At 42.0% G+C, this 18343-nt stretch overlaps 1 long non-coding RNA gene across 4 annotated transcripts in view; it reads right to left on the bottom strand.

Annotated features, from left to right (window-relative positions):
- LOC107310689 (uncharacterized) overlaps positions 1 to 18343 on the bottom strand; it is a 158094-nt gene that overhangs the window by 75703 nt on the left and 64048 nt on the right. The window contains exon 1 of one of the 4 annotated variants that reach the window (XR_014943755.1): positions 10171 to 10317. The exons of the other annotated variants lie outside the window; for them this stretch is intronic. This is a non-coding gene — a long non-coding RNA (uncharacterized LOC107310689). Of the gene's footprint in view, positions 1 to 10170; positions 10318 to 18343 lie in introns of those variants that run through there. 4 annotated transcript variants of the gene reach the window in all.

Genomic DNA, 18343 nt, shown 5'->3' with positions numbered 1-18343 from the left:
CACAAAACAGGAGAATGAACGAGAAACTATGCCTTCACATCATATCTTAAGAAGCACTCCATGCTTTCTTTTCCAAACAGAAGAGAGCAGATGCTCAGGAGAACTACGTAGATGGCTACCATGTCAAAAAACTTACCTGCTGAATGGAGGTGAAGGCCAAGCATCTGCCCAGGCTTCAGCATACCCATCCTCTGTAGCCCATTCTAAACACCAGAAGGAGAAAGCCTTGACAGATTCAGATGCTAAGGAATGGAGGAAAAAGCCCTGTGGGATAAACCTTCTAGCCCAGTCACTTTAGTTAGATGATGTCAATACAGCCTATCCTCTCTTCTTGCACCTTCCAGATATCTAGAGACTGCATGTAGTATTATGATCTGAGATAGATCAATTTCAGTTAGCTTGATTGCAGCTAGAGAACAACACAGCACAATAAAAGCATAATTGCTATCTGAAACATGGTGGGATAAAACACCACAGAAAGAGAATACCTCCTCATATTAATAGGTGACAGTACAAAGCTGTGATTCTATTTAGGATTGTGACAAGCTACCAGCTTGTAACCAGCAGAGCATTCATATCCTGGATTGACCTCCTAAGAGGTGCCACAGCCCGCTGCCTTGATGATGGAGTCCCATAATATATTAAAGAGTTTCCTGGATGATGGCAGGTGATTGTGCTTGCTGAACTCCTGAGAACTTTCTTGATGGTAACAGCACCACTTAACTCCCTTCCCCTGCTGCAGCCCAGCACACTGTGGGATAGCAGCACACAGCCCATTGCAGGGCATGGCTGTGCAGCCAAAAAAGGTGTTAGGAAATCTGTAATACTTTGTTTCTGGAGCTAAAAGCTAATTTGTTTATCTCACCTCTTAAAGACTGAAATAACTTAAGAGAAGGAAAAGCAGAGACGGAGCACATGCGCAAAGGGGAAGGACTCCCCTAGAATAACACAGTGTACTGATTCATTCTGATATTGCTATTTAGTACCTGCAAAGTCTACCATTATGCATTATTAAATTCATGTATTATTGAATCACAATCCTTGTTGCCTGGTAAGAAATGTGGATGATTTCTTAGCTTAAATTAAAGCACTGCTTCCCTTATTTGAATAAAACTGCATTACTGGCTGCCTAGCATGGTAATCAGAAAACTGCATTAGGCAGGTAGTACTGTATGAATTAAAAAATAATGAAACAAGACTTTTCAGTCAGACATTGTTCCCTTGCCTGCTTTTCATGACAGCAGATTTCCTACTTTGAGTTGATAAGACAACAGCAAATGAAGATAACAACATGAGAGCAAAATCATTCACTCTAATAGGCTCCACCTGTGCAGACTTCAGCTCATTTACATGACTGCAGAAAAATTAGAAATCATGCAGCAATTAGTCTCTTCTAGACTATGCACTGTGTCAACTGATACCACTCTGGAGAGCACTAGTGCTAAAATGGTTTCAAAAGATAAATCTACTAGCCTGTGCAAACATTTTTAATTACCTGGAAAACCAGATTGCCTGTTTAGAAATCTCTGCTGCAAACCAGGCTGCCCACACAGCGCTGGAATCAAATGTCTCCACATTCTGATGTTTATATAACAGACTGTTATCACGTTTGATGGCTCGGTGAAACAGAGCTCATGTATCTGCCTTTGTAGCTTTGCAGCTGAAGAAGCTTTAGAGAGAGGTAACGCAACCTGCGGTAGAAGGAATTCTTCCTCTTTTTGTGTTAGCGGATATCGATCCCTTCAGCCTCAGATCACATCATCCTCTCTGGTCATCCATCGTAAAACGATGATCATTCACAGCACTGAGTGAACCCAGCAGCAGCAATTTACAGGACAAAAATTAAGGGCTGCATTGCGAACCCAGTACTCCTGCTGCTAAGGAGTTCTTCACCTACGACGCCCAGGGAAGCCATTTTAACTGCTCATCCCTGCAAGTAAGCAGTTCACAAGCTGGGCTTCAGTTCTTTGCCAGGATTAGCATATGTTCCCATAGAAAGGCAAGTCTGTACTCCCAGCTGGTGCAGCTCTGCAGCCTTCCTAAGCTTGCAGAAGTTCTGCACATTTGCACACAGTGGTGATCTGCGCCCCCTGAATTCAGCTCGTTCTCACTGCACCTTTTCCATCAAAAAAGAGTTTTAAAAGCATCTACTACCATTCGAAAATGGCCTTTTCTGGGTGTAGTTAAATTTCACCTCACATTAAAAAGCCTTTGAGTAATTGATAAGGAAGAGCATAATGAAAGCACAACAGACTTCAAGATCTACAGAGCTGAATTCAGAGCCAGGTTCTTTCTTTGACTATTTCTCTCAAATTCAAAGCTCAAGTGCCGAGCAAGGAAAACACTAACCACGACACCTGCCCTCAGATTCAAATTTCTTATGTGATTTTTCCATGGGACATAACCATACAGCTTTGTAATCTGAACTGGATGAACTCACAAAGCGCCACCTTAATTGCATGGCAGTGGTTTTGGTTAAGTAGTCTCTTCCTTGCAAGCTGAGTTTAGATGCAGGATATAATCCTTTGAGGTTCTTCCCTTCCCTCCTTGAAATTTTGCATGTGTCTTCTCATGTCATTCAGAATAAACTTTGCAGAGTACAGAAGAAGGTTTGGAGAATTTCACCCTCGTACCCACAAGGTATTTACACAGCTCACTTTGGAAGTGACAACCAGACTTGCATTAATCTCAGTGTTTAAATCAGCAGGACCCCTGAAATGTCATTTCAGGTACCAAAACCTCTAGTTAAAGATTCTGTAGTTTTGAAATTATTAACCAAATGTCTTCAGCATTTCCAGTTACAAATTGCAGTGCTTGGAACTCAAAGCTAAGTTCTTTACATTTAAATGGTGGCTGTTAGTCACACCTCTGTCTCTCTGGGGGTACTATGCAGATGAACTGCCCACAAAGCCCCAGAGACCCTCCGGAGCTGTCAAGTGCAACTGATTTGAATGCTAAAAATGTTGTGAGGACGAAGACTGGACTGGAAAAGATTCAGGGCTGGGTGGGCCATCTATTTTCAGATATCCCACTCTCTCTTTGAGCACCTCACAAGCTGGGCTGACACCCACGAGAGGGACAGCACTCCACCTTACTTAGACTCTGTCACAGAGTACAGTCACTCAGGTTCTGCTTTTGGGAGTCTACTTGAGTGTCAGAATGCTGTTAGTCCATCAGCAGCCATCAGGGACACTTTTGCTATTGCTTTTTTCATGCACAGTGCAGTTTAACCATTTTGAAGCTAAAGTATATTTACGTAAGATATAAGCGTAACCAGCCACACAGCAGCACTACACAGGAGAGAGAGGGGAGAACTGGGCCCTTTGGACATGCGGGGAAAGCTGGAGAGACAGAATGCAAAAGCCTCCTTGTAAAGCAGCCAGAAAGCAAGAGAAGCTCCAGAGGTGCCGCATGGAGACGTGAACACAGGCACCTACGCTGCTGCAAGCCAGTGCAGCTGAGCTTTAATAGGAAGCGCTGGCAAGAAGAGCCTCCTAACAGCCTTAATTTATTCCTTGATGATGCCACAGTTGGTGGTAGTGACTAGGATTCAAATATAAAAAGGAATTTATGGAGAAATTTATGAGTTTAATGGAGAAATCTGTTAAGAGCCCTGAAAGCCCTCATACAGCTAACGAGGTGTTTTAAGTCCCCTAGCAAATTCTACACTTGCCTGATGAGGTTCAAGTTTCAAAGTATAGCCAGACAGCAAGGGGAAAGAATGACAGTATATGTGGCAGAGCCATAATGCTGACCATGGGCTGCTCATTTGGAAACCTCTTGGAAGACAGGTTATGAGACTTGTTTATCTGTCATTATTATTGACTGAAATCAAAGGATTAACTGGGTGAGCCTGATCTAAGGCTTGTGGACTTGGCATCATGTGTGGAAACTGCAAAATAATACATAGGGTTTACCACTAATCAGAACCTTAAAACCATCAAGGATAAACAGTGAGAGAAACGAGGGTTCACACTTGCCACACTTACTGGGATTGCCTTAAGGACGTATGGGCAAACCCAACACTGTAGAATGCAAGAGTTGCCACAAGATGGGACATTCAGCTCACAAATACGAAAGTTGCTGGCAGAATTCAGAACTTTACATCTAATGAGCAAAGCTGGCTTGATAAGCAGCCACTTAAAAAGAGTTAATCCTTTGTTCCCTTTGTGAATCAGCTGCTGAAAGGCTGCTGGTAAAAGCCTCCTGTTCAAGTCAGGGGTAACACTGGGATAGCACAGAGCTATGGTTCCCTTCCATCTCCCTGTTCGTAACTGACTGGGGAAAACTGAGAATTGGGCATTTCATCCTGAAGAAGGTCTCCAAATTGTCTGCTATTTGTCTTCCTTAAGTACATTAATGGAGACATGTCTCTGGCAGCAAAGTCAACTGGCCAAGTGATGCCTCTGCTAGGGGAACTACTACAGCTTCTTCCTTAAATTAATCTTCTTTTCTTCCACAAATTAATAGGTATTTTCAAGCACTGCTGTGGCTAAGTGATGATTCAGGCCACACAGAGTGAGCAAGCAAGCAAGAGACAGAACAAAATGATTCCCTGCTGCAAACAGCACATATCTGGACTCAGCCAGGGCAGGAGAGCGAAAGTGAGCAATACCCTGAGTAAGAAAAGTTGCTTTTAGTCACCAACATAACATTCAAACCACTGTTTTTAGCTCCATTCTTTGGCAAGTATTTTAGTGGCAGCTGGAGTCCTAGGGGTAACGCAAGCTTCTTCTGGATAAAAGGTGATGGATGGAAACATAGCTTCTGTGGTGTGTCTCACCACGAATGGAAGGAAATGAGTTGAATAGCTCACCTAATGCACCATATGGAGATAGAAGTGAAGAAAGTGCGGCTGCTAGAAGTTAATGCAAAAAACACTAACCACAAATCCAGCACAGGGCCAGGCTCCAAAATGTAAGTGGAAGTAGCCTAGAAAACCCACACAAAGACAGTACTTTACAAGCAAAGGTTCTATGCTTCTGGAAAATAAAAAACTGCCTGTGTTAGTAATCTAGGATCTGGAGCAGAGTAACTAAATCTATTGGGCTTAGACTGCCTGAAGGCATAACATTAAACTGGGGAGAGACATTCAGTTTAATCTCCGGTATGACAGATGTCCTTAAGGGGATTCTATGTAAATATGCAGTGTATTGTTTCTGCCTTCTTAGAATAGCAGGGGGAGTTGAACCACCTTCTCCCATCAGATGGCACGGATGTTTTGCTGTGCCTTGGAGGAGTCTTGGTGGAGTTGAAGAGCCTCCTCATGATTACAGTTCAACCCTTCCCCTGGGCCCATGTAAATCAGCTGCAGGGATGTTGTAAGCAAACTTCAGTGAATGCGCCTGCTTTATGCTGCCTATGGATATGCCTGCACCCAGGCAGCACATGATGTGGTATTAACAGAAGCATCTCTGACTTCTTAGCTTCTTAGGCAAGAAAACAATGAGGGAGATGAGAGGCAAAGAGACAAGAAAGAGATGAGAAAACATTTCCTGGAGACCACAGAACACAAGGGCCCACATTGCATTACCAGTGACAGCCAGTGCAATGAGCTTTTGGGTCATCTGCAGAAGAAATGTTCTCTCTTGGCAGTTTAAACTGCAGCTTAGACAACAGCAACCAAGGTCTGAGAATACCAGCAGCTCCAGTTCATATTAGTGCCTGGAACTATTGGATGAGACTAAATGAGATAAACTCAAGTGCAGCGGATGAAGCCAAATCTGTCGGGTAAGGATATATATATATTTTTTTTTTCTTAAATTACTGCTTTGAAAATAAATAATGAAGAAAAACATAATGAGGAAGTCTGAGAATATTCCAAAACAGACACAGAAGCAGATGATCACGTAAATTCACCTGAAAGACAAGAAGGAAGTGCATCTGTGCAGCCTGCAAACTCCCAAACTTGTGATGCATGCAATTTCTAGAGTAACTGAATGTTTGAAGTTTTTTAATCCAAAACTAAGCTGATTTTACACTACAGCCACAATTATTTTCTTTTTAAAATCAAGCATACCCCTGCCAGAGCCTTAGCAGGTGCACATCTGCACAGGCTTCAAGGGAGCACTATGATCTACAGCAGCTGAGTATCTGGTGTAAAATGAGATCATCTTCTGAAAAACGGAGAGAAAGACATTCCATTTTGTCATCTCCTCTCTCTTCTAATTGCTTAGTAATATCTTTCTAGCTGTTCTAGAAATAGAAGTGATGGATACGCTTACTATTCTGGCTGTTCACACCCCCAAAACGCCACCGCACGTCGCTCACACCAAGCTGTATGTATTGATGTCTCCAAACCAGGGATACTCACCCAGGAAATACTTATTCCCAAAGGATTTTGGCTGGCTTTTCTTTCAGACAGAAGCCATCGTGCTCAAAAAACAATGCATAATCTGAACCATTGGACCTGAGACTGAAACCATGAAAACATACTCCCGGTATGGAGCTGATATGACAGAATCCCTTCCACACAAGGGCACATTTCCCACAGCAGAATTCATCCTTCAAATATTAAATTGCCGCTGTGATGTCTGCTCCTGTTCTCCTGATCACTTGGTGCTGTCTCCCTTCACTATAATAAAAGCTCACAGTTAACGCAGGAAGGAAACAGAGCACCAAGGCAACAACACTAACTAAACCATTTAAGACACCATGGAGGTTTAAACTTCTGTACTTGGGTGGATGCCCAGTGTCAAGGAGCTTTATGGGTTAGTTAATGCTGGCATCTTCCTTTTGTAGCAAGAGAACTGGCAGGAACCCTCTGTGTCATGGTGTATGGAAGGCCGCCATGAGTCGTGAGGCCCAGAGTGTCTATTCTGAGCTTCTCTGTAAACCTCAAGAAACACAATACCAAGAGCACAGGACAAAATAAATAGCATTAGTTTTTCCACATCTTTTTCATCAAAGCGTGCCAAAGGATGAGATCAGAAGAGAACGAGGGAGACACCAAACACCAGTTAAGGAAAAATGTCTAGATGAACCATGAAGGTCCCTGCCCCACGGCAAAAGAGCATGTAACAAATAAGCAAAAAAATCCAGCATAAATCTGCGATTAGTTTAATCTTGAGCTCATGCAAAATATGGAAGGAGTACCATTCTCACTTCAGTATGTATGTTACAACTACTCATTTCCAGCTAAAGTGAATTCCTGTTCCTTTAGAGGAGGGAGAAACCCATCAGGATGTACTTACAGGACAGAAAAAAGAAAGTATTTTCTGGCTTCTCCATTGCTGGCACTGCAAAATCCCAATCACGGTAACAGCGAGTACCACTTTTAAGCCCCACTCGTCTAAATGTGCTTTCACAACTTCAGTTTTATCTCCTACCTTGTTTACCAAACCCTACATAACAGTGAGAAGGTAACTGGTTTTCACACACAGCAGAAAAAGCTCCTCTCCAAAATGGCCTAAAACCCTTCGTGGTCCCACTTGTGCAGAAATCCCTGGGAATCGGATCCATTACTTTTCACACTCAAAACCTGAGTTTGTAACAACCTTATTAAATCTAATGCAACTGTTGGAGACTCTTTGGAGTGAATGCAATGTTTGGGGAAAGTGTCCAGTTGGCAAAGACACCTAGTGTTCATTTGCATAATTATAGGCTGTGCATTAACACTACTTATATTTGAGGATGCCTGACACTTTCCATTATGAAACCCAGCTTTGATCTACTAAAAACATTGCCAGATTATCTCTGTTTGGTTTTAGATTTTCCTAGCCAGTGCCTGTCTGTCTTGGGCTGAATTATTTGGGAAAGTTTCAGTTAAAACAGTTCGGCTGTTTCCCTGAATGAAGTGAGGGGGGAAAAGAATTTGCAAAGTAAAAAAAAGAAGTATAACCTCGTAATGGAGATGTTCTTACAACCACACACTCCAGAGTAGGAGCTTAAAGCACTTGCAGAGGTCTGCCTCTGACGTGCACCCCCAAAAACACCCATTCAGCCAATTTCTGCTTTCAGTCAACCTCTAACCCTGCAGTGGCATGAATGCTGGATACTTGCTATGTCTTGGCAGTTAACTTTCTCAAAACATGCCTGTTCTGAATGCACTCCAGACTCACACAGCTCCTGTAGGAAGAGGAGAATCCCTGCTACTCCAGTTTGTCCAATTTGTTTGCTTTCTTCACATCCCCAAATTGTGCTCAAACACAGGAGGTTGGAAGGGAGGCAAAGACATGAGTAGTCCTTTTCTGTTCTTCCACATAGTTCTCCCTAACCTTTTCTTACCACTTCAGAGGCAAAGTTTGCCTGCTGAGGTGGATTCCTTGATTCAGGGTGTCAAGATACTATTCTGTTCCTACAGACAGCAGAAACTGCTCTGCTCGTTTGCAAAAGGAGACCATAATATGGATGGCGCAATTACAGGCTGTGGTTCAGGAACCTGGTGGTTGCTTATTTATCCATTATGTTGGTGAAAGGAGCAATGCTAGTGAGCACCCAAAGAGAATTAACTAAGAAATGGATGAACTGAGATAATGAAACACTCCTCCTCCAACAGCAACCAAAGAATCCCCAAAATAAGAACTCCAAATTCCATGTATTCTGATCAACACTAAGAAAACATTAAAAACACCAAAAACATCATGCATGCTTCCCATATGAATAAGCACTATATACAGTGTACTGAGAAGAAGAAATGCTGCCTAGGAGCTTAAACCACAAAATCAAGAGATTCAACTTGTATTCCTGGCAAATACACAATAGCAGCATTCACAAACCCAGCCACCTGAAGAGAGGCACCAACATCCGCATTCAGGCACTTAAACACAGGGGTTGTATCCAGCAGCCTTGAAAGGCCAGTGTCTGTTACGTATGCTTTAATGTTTCTTCCTTAACCATTTGGTGTCTTGGGTGTCTCCATTAGAGTTAATAGTGTTCTAGGTGTTCAACCAGGGGAAATATTTGTGGTGGAAAAAAAATCTGACCAAACACCATGTTCCCTCCTGTGACTTCCCTTACTGGTCACAGGTTTTGCAAGCTAGCATATGGAACAGCTTGTTCTCTATTTAGTGTCTTTTCTGGAGAAGAAATCTGCCAGTGTATAGCAAATACCTGGGGTTAGGAACCATCCAACACTTACATTCACCTTCGTGGTACAACCAGCAGTGGATAGCAGTAGATACAGATGCTTTTGGTGCTGTAACAGGCTCAGGTAGTGATAGCTCCACTAAGGTGGAAAAGTGCCTCACTCTGTGGGGAATCCCACTGATCTCAGTGGCATTATAAGCAATAGAAACTAACTGCCATGAGCTGGGAGTTGTTGGTTGGTCTTTAATTTAATCAGAATGAAATGTATTGTAGTCTCGGATTCCCAAAGGAAGGATGTCTATAATAATAACCTGCAATTATATCCTAAATACTCAGAAAGTTTTTTTCTTTCCTGCGGCGCTTGTAATTTTGCTTGAGAGAAGGAAAATAAGAAGAAAATTCCCAAATGAGGATTTCTCTAAGCACTACATGCACAGAACTTTTCAGTGATATCAGACAGTATTTGTTCTTTGAGTGCTATTCAGTAAAGTCATCACACCTCTCAGTAGAAGACTCAACTGTTCTCTTAGCTTCCTTCACAATGAACGGACACTGAAGATAGCTACACCTGCTGAGCTGGGAATATTCAGCCTGGAGAAGAGGATGCTTAGGGGAGACCTTATTGCTCTCTATAACTTCCTGAAGGGAGGTTGTACTGAGCTGTGGGTTGGCCTCTTCTCTCATGTCCTTAGTGATAGGACCAGAGGGAACGGTTTCAAGCTACATCAGGGGAGATTCAGGTTTGACATTAGGAGGTATTACTTCTCCGAAAGGGTGGTCAGGCACTGGAATGGACTGCCCAGGGAGGTGGTGGAGTCACTGACTCTGGGGGTGCTCAAGGAATGACTGGATGTTGTGTTGAGGGACATGGTTTAGTGGGAGCTATTGGTGACAGGTGAACGGTTGGACTGGATGATCTTTTAGGTCTTTTCCAACCTTTGTGATTCTATGACCAGGAACAGCATAACACACATGAGATATGGTCTGTTGGACAACAACACATTGCAGTCTTTCCAGTGGATGTTGTTTCTTGAAGAGCAACTCAACCTCACTCCGCATACCCTCCAGGCACAGTGAAAAGCAGGGGGTGAGCGAGGTAGGGATCTATTCTGCAACACAAGATTTGGAAAAACTATTACTCACCAAGATGGGCTGTGTCCTGCTACTAAATGCTTTCACCCTAACTCCTCACAGGGCAGTCCCAGCCACTCCTGCAACCAATCACCAAGGCTACTTTTTGCCTGAAGCCACCCAGTGGCCCCACAGCCCCAACAGGAACCCAGCCCAATGCACTGGGCACTACTGCACTTTCCCTCAAGTCATGGATAACAACCACAAAGGAACAAATATGACCTGGATCATATTTCAGAATGGCCTTGAGGCAGATGCTCAAAGGCAAGCCCTGCTCCTGGTGAGCTATGCCAGTGTGTAAGTACCTATTCAATTTTGTCTTCTTTCATAAACGCTTTGTCATATTTGTTAAATGGGCAATCGATGCAGCTACGTTCCTTCATAACTTATTAGAAAGCATTCCTTTTTCCTCAAAAATGAATGCATAGTAAATGCCTAACAGCTGAAGCTATAACAAGCTGTTGCAAAGCATATAACACAGAGATATTGTTAAAACAATGTGTGTGCCTGTTAAACGCAGAAACATTTAATGTTATTATTAGCTACGTTATAAAACCCATCATAATTTATTAAATAATATTAAAGTATTTATAGATGGACCCTTCTATGCTACGTCACAGGTTACTACTGTAACAAACACGCAATGCCATATATATCATTTAGGCTTTTTAACTTTCCCAAAGCATTTTTTCCCCCGCCTATGGAAAAGCAGATGTTCTAAAGCAACAGTGACTGTAAACTCTCAGCACATGCTTAAAGACTGAGATCTAATATTTAAAACGAGCTGTTCCAATACAAAATGGTGACCTCTGGTATTAGCAGTGAGGCCAAGCGGGCTGCAGCTCCTGTTGGTGTCATGCACTGACCAAGGATGCATCTGAGCTCCAGACTGGAGCCAGGCGTCAGGTATTGCCCCACACACTCACCCAAAGGAACTAAAGAGGGCTTTCAGCAAACTGCTCCCACCAAGTGAATAGATAATACGTCTGCTTTGTTGTGAATTAGTAATTTATGTAATGAGGTCAGGCTTTATAATGGTTTTTAACCCAAACAGTAAATCTTATTGAGAGCTGCTACCAGCAATTAACAAAAGCTACTTTTTCTAATGAGGTACCCGCAGAATAAAGAATATGAAATTCTGAATTCCTAAATGGCTTAAATATCTGTACTCCTAAGTGCTGAAAAAATGAAATAAAAGGTTTGTTTTATTCTTTAATTAGGGCGTTCAGATAACTCAAGCCTCCAACATATGTGCAGCAGCTCAATAACTAAACCCATCCTCAACTAAATAACTGTCACCAGCTATGCTAAAATCAGATTCTTTTTCCTTAATGCAAAAGACCGTGGAGTTCCTCAAAATGCTTCTGCATTTTTACTTTTAACTGTGGAGGGAAATAAAAGAAAGACAAAGAGAAAAAAAAAATCAGTTCTCCTGAATCCAGAATAGCTCTTTTAAAGGAAGCTGGGTATGTGCCAGCATAGCTGACAGCAGTCTTTGTCCCCTAATGGGAAACACCAGAAAATTGTTGTTGAAAATTTAGAATGTTACAGAATTTGATTAAGAGTTATAAGTAATATTTTCTCTACTATTTTTCAGAATGGAACCTCCCTGCTATGCTATGTTTATCATGCAAGCAGGATAACATTAGCCAGGGACTAGTGATGGTTACCTGCCCATTGTAGATGCCCACACCTTATAAGAGATGATGCAGCACACATGCCTGGTCCTTATATTGTGCATAGGCTAGAAAAATCTGGAGCTGAAATTAAACACAGCTGAGGAGCCACTCTCTCAAGCTGAAGGAGCTTATTAAAACCCACCCAGGAGGTGAAAGAAGTTTTATTAACCACATTCTCCTCCTTCTGAAGGTCTATAAGCCCAGGCAATTGAAAGGAAGTCAATAGATTTTTAAAAGCAGCTCTTTTCTCCTGGTTCCTATATAGACCTTCACAAACCTCCCAGGGGTGAGAAGAATGGAACAGTGCTGTATTCAGCCAAGCAAGGTGGGCAAAACCTTCCTTATCTACAACAGTACTTTCAGTTTAGTTACAAGGAAATGGATCTGTACCAACATCAGGTGCACACTGTGACAGATTCACCCCTAGGGATCAGAACCTGATCATCCAGGAAATAAAAACGCGGTTGTTTTACATCTATTGGGACTTTCATTCTCTGTGATTTTGCTAACTTGACCAGTTAATCTACAGCTCTCTGTATTCTCCCTCAGCGCACACACACACAAAAAAACCCTGTTTCAACCAAGGCGTGACAGAGCAAACTCATCTAAATACAAGGTTTTGTTTCAGCAGGAATGCTTAATTTTGCACTTGTGAAAAGAACACACGGTATGTTGGAACAGCTGAGCATTTTGAACACAGGGGGCATGGAATGAGTAATGCTAAATGTCCTTCTGCAGGAGTTCCCCCTCCCCAGCCTGTGGATCCCCAAAAAAGCTGGAAGGTTTAGCATGGTCACTGGTCAGGACATGAACATCATACAAATACAGTTTGGACGGCAAGAAATTTGGCTTGAGCAGATAAACAGATTGGTCCAAAACAACCATCTGCCAACTAAAACAGACATCTCAGGCTCCAATTCCCCTCCCCTAGCTCCCATCTCTATCATCACCTTAAAAAAAAATGGCTTTGGCCCACCACTCCAAAGATCCACAAACTATTTCAGGACTAGAGAGTGAGAGTGCTGGAGTTGAGACTCTTGCTTGGAAAGCCCCTAAGGACAAACGAGGCAGCATCATTCAAAGCAAGAGGCAAGTCCCATTCCATTCATGGCTAAAATTATGACTGGGAAGGAAAAAAAAGAAAAGAAACCTCTCCATGAAGTCAGAGATCAGCCAGCACAGGAGCTTTGGCTGCAAGCACTCAAGAGAGAAACCAGGGCTAATAACAAGCGAGCTGCCACGTTCTGGACCAGATCCAGTTCCCAAGTGGATTGTAATACATAGCCCTGTGCTTATTTATTTTAACAAAGATAAAGTGTGTGTATGTTTTTATTTCTTGGTCAAAGACAGCTGACCACAAAGAAGCAAACAAAGAATGCCTTCTTATTCTCTGCCTCACCCCACAAGATCTCATCTGAAACTGCAGATGCAGGGTGCCAGGAGTGTGCCTGATGCCCAAAAAGGAGGACGCTCAAGCCTCTTTGGGTAAAAGCCTCAGCTATCCCAAAGTTGTCCTAGGTGGTCCCAGTGTGCTCTTGCTGCTTTCTGCATGAGTACAATAACTACAACCCAGTGTAGCATGCACTGTGAAGGAAGTGCTACACCCAGAAGCCCCAGTCTCAGCACCACAGTCTGCCCTGCTATGTTAGAGTCATCCCAAGGAGGACCTTCCTCAGGCAATGCAAAACTCCCACCTGTACCTGAATGTCTGCTTTGCCATGGCAACACTTCCATTTCACTACATGGAAAAGGATTCTGGGCAGTATCTCAGTACAAAGCTGGAGAGCCTCTGGAGCTTGCTCTCCTACCCCATTCACCTCTTGGTTGACTTTGCTTTGGCATCAGGGCCATGCCCACTGCCCTGAGCAGAGCCCATAAGGATAGGCACAACTCAGGATCCCATATTTCAAGTGTAAACAAAGATCCATGTTTTTGCTTTTCAGCAAAAATCATCAGAGAATGTATTTAATGTCAAAAAGCACCACACACTCCCCTCTTCAGGCCATTCTACTGCATTCAAATAGGTTAAACTAGGTCCTTAGTAGCAAACATGGAGAAGAACACTCTAGTTATTTAATCACAGAATCATTAAGGTTGGAAAAACCTCTAAGAGCATCAAGTTCAACCATCCACCTACCATCAGTACTGCTATTGCATGTACAAGTGCACCATCCCTGCAAGTGATGAAGTTCCTATGGTTTGCAGTTGCTTAACACAACAAAAGTAATACTTGGTGTACACAAATTAAAATACATTCTTCACTTCTGAATAACAATATCTGGAAATGGTGATGAAGATGTTCAACATAGTAGTTTTTAGTTTTGTTGCTTTCTTTTTTTCTTTCTCCTGGTATGTATTGAAATAAGAGAGGAAAGAAGTACAATACTGAAATGTCATCATTGGTTTTGACATGTAAGCCAAAGCTCAAGCTGCAATGTAGAATTAAGGATACGAAAAAATAGATGCATCTCACACAGAAAAGAAAGTGATGTTTCAGGAGAGAAAGCCTGAAATAAAAGAACTTGCTATTCCTGTGTATATGTTAATTATAATGTAATTAACACAGCATTAAGAACTAAAAATAAACTTTGGTTGGTAACAGATAGGAATTGTGATTGCCAAATGCTGTAAATTCTGACAAAGTCATGCCATTTGAAATGTGTTAGCTGGAGCTGGCAGAAAGTCTGAAGTGGGGCAGTAATAATATCACCTTATATAGTATTCTAAAGTTATTTTGCTCCTTCTAGTGAACAGATATGGTTTACATAGAAGCTCTTCCATCTTCCATATTTCCATTTTTTGTTTCTTATTTCAGGCACCAGAGGAAAAACAAAAGATACAAAGTTAAAGCAAAACCCAACGAACAATAATCCCTCCATTTCCCAACTTTGACTCACTTCTGTTGTCTGAATATTGGGCTCAGTGGAGAGGAAAGCTGTTGAAATCAGTGCAATTTCTAGGGGGGATTAAGGTAGTCATCAAGATAATCAAGGGCTCAATTTTTTGGAGCTGCTATTCTGATTCAGTTAAAGTTATTGTAGTAAAATTAAAGGGCATGATTGGGCAGCATGAAAGGAGTGATTTTTGCTGCCTTATTCACATTCAGGGAACTGCCGAGGCTTTCATGTTAAACTGGATCCACACAAGGGCAGGCTTTGGCCCAAAAATGCATTTCAAAACAATCCAAACAGATGGTAGCACTTAATATATCCATGAGAAGTGTTTCTCACTACCATGCAAGCTTTTTGAGTGCTCAGCTGGGCAAAAAAGGAAAAACTTGCTTTCAAGTCATGTTGTTTTATGTACGAGCATATGAAGTTCTATTATGGAGGGAAAATTGGTGACAAACTATCCGATGTCAGTCTTTAATAGGTCATACCAAACAAAGAGGAGCCCTTGAAGACCCAGACTATGTTTCCATGCGCAGTACTTCCCTGGGAGGTAATTTTAACTGTGCAGTTCCCAGTCAATCCTTGCATTTTACAGCAGCTATTTATTACAGCATGAAACAAAGGTGCTTTGTTTGGGGAATTTAATGCCTAATGATTAATATGAAATAGTTTCATCGAGTGACTCTTTTCTCAGATAACAATTTGTCAGTGAATTGTTAAAATCCCTGCTTAGGCCTTTTGCTCACTAAGGCTACACGTGTGATGAACTTCAAAGTGAGTGTTACCTTAACAAACAGTTCTGCAGGGTGGTTTTCAATGGATTGTTTGTTTCTTTCAGCTCGCTAGAGAGCTGCTATCTTTCTTATAGCACAAGGTCCTGTTTTCATGCAGATTCTGAGATTAACTACAGTTGTTGCTTAAACTGTAGCTCATATGGCTAAACATGAGCAAAATAGGAAAATATAATTTAAAAGGGACACATAGAAAGAAGAACTGAAACAAACACTCCACTTCTAAGTTCACTAGTGTTGTAATTTCTAAGGTCTGATCCAAATGTCATGGTTCTTTGGAGCCTTTTACCTATAAATTATGCCAATGAGCTAATTTCTGTAACTTAAGAAAAGAATCCCTTTCTGTGTCAAATACGTTCTCAGTTTGAAAATCCCTTTCCCTAGGAAATGTTTCCCTCTGCAGCAAACCAGCTGGAGAGACAGCTATGGGGACTCTCCAAAAGCATTCAGGAGATCCTTCCAGTTTTACAACAACCAGAATGAAGCTTAAAGCAAATCACAAGTTAGTGCTTTCTTCAGCAGTACAAAGAGTTCGTGCGTGTGTAATTTGAAGAAGTGCATTAATATACTTTTCAATTGCTATCTTTATGGGCCCTCTGCCTTCCTTTGTTGCACTGAAATCCCACAAAATGCTGTGCCTGGTTTCAGAAGACGGTCAGTTCTTCATTTTTTCAGATCATTTATCTGAAAGGTCACTATGCCTCCTGCTGTCATGCATTCCAAGCTTGCTGCCTGTCCTATTTTTTCACAGAGAAAGCTTCAAAAGTTACTTTAATTATTAGTTTTCTTTACCAAAACACTGTTTCTCGGGATGAAATCACAACACCCTGAAGTCAGCAAGAGTTTTACCCCTAAGATAAAAGAGAGTTTTATACACAGGGGCAAGATTTTACCAAGTACAACTCTTTCCCAGACAAGAGACTCTGAGCAAACAGGGAAATTTAAATGGTTGGCAGCTTCCCCTTCAATTTTATTTTTTTTTTTTACACCAGTAGTAGAAAATAGAATTATTCAAATTAATGCAAAGCTACTTGAATTTCTGTACTTATAATATATACCAATTATATGTAATCTTGGCTGTGTATATACCCATTTCAGCTTTGTGCTCAACGCTGCCAAGAGAGGATCTTCCTTTCAGTCATAGGGTTAAAGTGTACCTTGCTCAGAACCAAGATTGTCTTTACTGTAAGAACAGGAAAGAAAAAGGGACAGAAAACCTTAAGAAGCCTCGTTCAAAGTTAATCTCTTGTCCTCGAGACAGCTCCTCTCTGGTTTTTTAAGAGGAGAGCAAACCCGCAGTGCCTCTGGGCTGAGAAGATCACACACCATTTTCCCACTGCCCGATAGGTTTTGGTCAGCTATTTTAATGCTTCCAATCCTTCATCTACATATGCCACTAGACGTCATGCCCCAAGCAGCCTGGGAACGTGGCCATTTGTTAAATCTTGCTGGCGTCAGCTACAAATTGTGCCAGCTTGAGTCTTCATTTTTATTCAAGTGTAACTATTAGCTCTACTGCTAATAAAAAGCCTTTGAAGAGCCTCTCCCTGTACTTGCATTCAGTGCTGACTTGAACTCCAACAGCAGCACGCACCCCCAAGAGTCCTCACACCTGCTGGAGAAACCCAACAGATGTAGCACTTCTCTTCAAGGGTATGAGCCATTTTTTGGCATCTTTGTATTGTAGAGAAAACCTACCGAAGCAAACATGCAAACTAAGCAGCTCGACTCACCTGCCTTGATTACATGAATTTTATTACCTTTCCATTGCCTAAATCAGAACTCAATCTGAATAGAGGGCTTAAATCCCAAGGCCAAGTTTTAACCAGGTGCATTGCACCATGCCATTCATATACACACCACGATGAAGGAAATGTCCATTCAGAAAAACAAAATTGCTATTTTCACCTGTCCCCTCAGCACCTCCTTTTGGCTTCTTTGAGTCTCTGGATCCACTTCAGTGCTCAGAGAGCAGTGATGATGAGGTTACTACGCTGACTGAGAGAGGCAGGCTTGCTCTCCCCAGTTAGATCACAGCATGGCAGCCAGGGCTCCAGGCGCAGACACAGGCCTGCACACAGACAGATTTTCTAAACACAGAGTTAATGCAACCATGTCATCTCATAACCACTCAAGTGGTTATTTACCCCTTCGAGTGTTTCTTGTTCAGCTGCTAAGAATGAGTTCAAAAAGCAGGAGAAGTCCAAGCTGAATAGGAAAATTTGGCCTACCTATTTGAGGGCATAATTTGAAGCACATTGATTTGATGGAAGGGCTCCAGCTGGCTCTGAGCCAAATCCAGTATGGAGGTCCTGAAGTGTTACTGAGTTTTTTGTGCCATTAACTGCAGAACAACTATTACAGGATTGTTTCAGCTCCTCATAATATGGGAAGGCCCTTGGTATCATTTTTGTCTTGCGCCAGGGGCTGGTGAAGTTCACTGTAACAAGGATATTGGCCACTGATTATAACCCTCGCCATTTGTGATAGCACTTAGTGTTTCTCTACTTGGGTTGAAGGAGCAATATGATGAATGCATAAAAGCACAGAATAGAAGGGAGAAAGGACAGACTTCCCCTCCTTGCCCAAATGCATAGAAAGCCAAATGAGCTCTCTGCCCTGCCAAAACATACATGGGAATAACAGCAAAACACGTATATTCTGGGTAGTCACCATGCAAGTATTTTGGACAAGCTGCATATGTTTCTTCAGTCCCCTATCAGGCAACAGAGGAATCTAATGCCAACATAGTAAAGTGCACACAAAAGCCTGGGGTAAGCCAGCCCCACTGTGCACTTTTTATGCTAAATTAGGGATAAAATGT

This window comes from Coturnix japonica, chromosome 3 (genome assembly GCF_054131305.1).
Source record: "Coturnix japonica strain WE chromosome 3, WE-NBRP24, whole genome shotgun sequence".
Classification (NCBI taxonomy): domain Eukaryota; kingdom Metazoa; phylum Chordata; class Aves; order Galliformes; family Phasianidae; genus Coturnix; species Coturnix japonica.
This window is presented reverse-complemented; position numbering and strand designations above follow the sequence as displayed.